Source organism: Staurois parvus, unplaced genomic scaffold, assembly GCF_062004578.1.
Source record: "Staurois parvus isolate SC_StPar_1 unplaced genomic scaffold, SC_StPar_1.0 ptg000444l, whole genome shotgun sequence".
Classification (NCBI taxonomy): Eukaryota; Metazoa; Chordata; class Amphibia; order Anura; family Ranidae; genus Staurois; species Staurois parvus.
In genome coordinates, this window is record NW_028318240.1 from 2257189 (window position 1) to 2260496 (window position 3308).

The following is a 3308-nucleotide window of genomic DNA, read 5'->3' on the forward strand; positions in this document are numbered from 1 at the left end:
CACTATTATTTTTACACATTATTATTATTACACATTATTAGTATTATACACAAGTATATATTGTTATTGTTATTATTATACACTATTATTACTACACATTATTATTATTATTATTACACATTATTAGTATTATTACACATTATTATTATTATTATTATTATTACACATTATTATTATTATACATTATTATTATTATTATTACACATTATTATTATTATTATTATTATTATTATTACACATTATTATTATTATACATTATTATTATTATTATTACACATTATTATTATTATTATTATTATTATTATTACACATTATTATTATTTCACATTATTATTATTATTATTACACATTATTATTATTATTGTTATTATTATACACTATTATTATTATTACACATTATTAGTATTATACACAAGTATATATTGTTATTATTATACACTATTATTATTACACATTATTATTATTATTATTATTATTATTATTATTATTACACATTATTAGTATTATTACACATTATTATTATTATTATTATTATTATTACACATTATTATTATTATACATTATTACACATTATTATTATTATTATTATTATTATTACTACACATTATTATTATTATACATTATTATTACTACACATTATTATTATTATACATTATTATTATTACACATTATTATTATTATTATTACACATTATTAGTATTTCACATTATTATTATTATTATTACACATTATTATTATTATTGTTATTATTATACACTATTATTATTATTACACATTATTAGTATTATACACAAGTATATATTGTTATTATTATACACTATTATTATTACACATTATTATTATTATTATTACACATTATTAGTATTATTACACATTATTATTGTTATTATTATTACACATTATTATTATTTCACATTATTATTATTATTATTATTACACATTATTATTATTATTTCACATTATTATTATTATTACACATTATTATTATTATTATTACACATTATTAGTATTATACACAAGTATATATCGTTATTGTTATTATTATACACTAATATTATTATACATTATTATTACACATTGTTATTGTACATTATTATTATTATTATATCCATGCATTTCTGAGATATACTCCGCTCTGCTAGATGGTGGCCTGACCTTTCTCTGCTGCAATTAAGCAACCCAGCCTTGGTCACCCAGCCACCTGCCCTCCCTGTTACTGGACAGTGAAGGAGCAGCAGCAGACAGAAGTCATCTCTCTGCTCTCTTCTTCTGTCAGCATGTTTCTTGTCAGCACATGGTAATGCAGGACATTAGTTGGCTCCTAGCGCTGCCCCCCTTTTTTCCATTTGAGGCTGACAGCAGGCATTTATACTAGTGTCTCCTAACCCTCTTGTATTGAACTGTATTGTTGCTGTATTGTCTCCCGTTATATTGTAAAGCACTGAGCAAACTGTTGGTGCTATATTAAAAATGAAATTTAATTTACCTATATTTTGCATTCCCCAGTTCCTTCCTCATTTCCTCATCAATCAAAATAAAAGAAATAATATCATAATAAAATGTTATTATTATTAATAATAATAATAATAATAACCAGCATCGTCATCGTAGTAATAATTAGATTAAAAGTAATAATAATAATAACCAGCATCGTCATCGTAGTAAAAATGAAAAATAATATTAAATAATCAACATCATAGCAATAATTATATTGCATAAAAATAAGTAAATAAATAAACCAATAATAGTAATTAAAACAATAATAATAATAATAATAATAATAAAAATATCAAAATAAAAGACCTTAATACATGGTTTCATGGGGAAAAAAATCATCATTATCATCATCATCGTAGTAATAATTATATTAAATAAAAATAAATAAATAAATAATAATAAATAAACAATAATAATAATAACAATAATAATAAAAATATCAAAATAAAAGACCTTAATAAATGTTCTTATGGGGGAAAAAATCATCATCATCATCATTGTAGTAAAAATTATATTGCATAAAAATAAGTAAATAAATAAACAAATAATAATTAAAACAATAATAATAACAATAATAATAAAAATATCAAAATAAAAGACCTTAATAAATGTTTTTATGGGGAAAAAAAATCATCATCATCATCATCATCGTAGTAATAATTATATTGCATAACAATAAGTAAATAAATAAACAAATAATAATAATAATTAAAATAATAATAATAATAATAATAATAATAAAATATCAAAATAAAAGACCTTAATACATGGTTTTATATATATATATATATAATTATATTGCATAAAAATAAGTAAATAAACAAATAATAATAATTAAAACAATAGTAATAATAATAATAATAATACTAAAAATATAAAAAAAAGACCTTAATACATGGTTTCATGGGGAAAAAAAATCATCATCATCATCGTAGTAATACTTATATTAAATAAACATAAATAAATAAATAATAATAATTAAAAAAACAATAATAACAATAATAATAAAAATATCAAAATAAAAGACCTTAATAAATGTTTTTATGGGGGGGAAAAAATCATCATCATCATTATTGTAGTAAAAATTATATTGCATAAAAATAAGTAAATAAACAAATAATAATTAAAACAATAATAATAACAATAATAATAATAAAAATATCAAAATAAAAGACTTTAATAAATGTTTTTATGGGGGAAAAAATCATCATCATCATCACTGTAGTAATAATTATATTGCATAAAAATAAGTAAATAACTAAACAAATATTAATAATTAAAATAATAATAATAATAAAAATATCAAAAATATCAAAATAAAAGACCTTAATACATGGTTTTATGGGAAAAAATAATCACTATCATCATCATCATCGTAGTAATAATTATATTGCATAAACAATAAGTAAATAAGTAATAATTTTATTAATATTATTAATAATAATAATAATAATAATAATAATTAAAACAATAACAATAATAATAACAATATCAAAATAAAAGACCTTAATACATGGTTTTATGGGAAAAAAATCATCATCATCATCGTAGTAATAATTATATTAAATAAAAATAAATAAATAAACAAATAATAATAATTAAAACAACAACAACAACAATAATAAAAATATCAAAATAAAAGAAAAAAAAACATTTCTGTTTTCATACCTTATTTTATATCCAGTGACATCATCGCTGGGTCTTGCATCGCTGGGTCTCTGTGCTTCTCTATGCATGCAGGCAGATGATGGCTGGACATTCATGTCAGTCACAATGACAGTGAATAGAGGAACTGCCATAATAATCAGCAG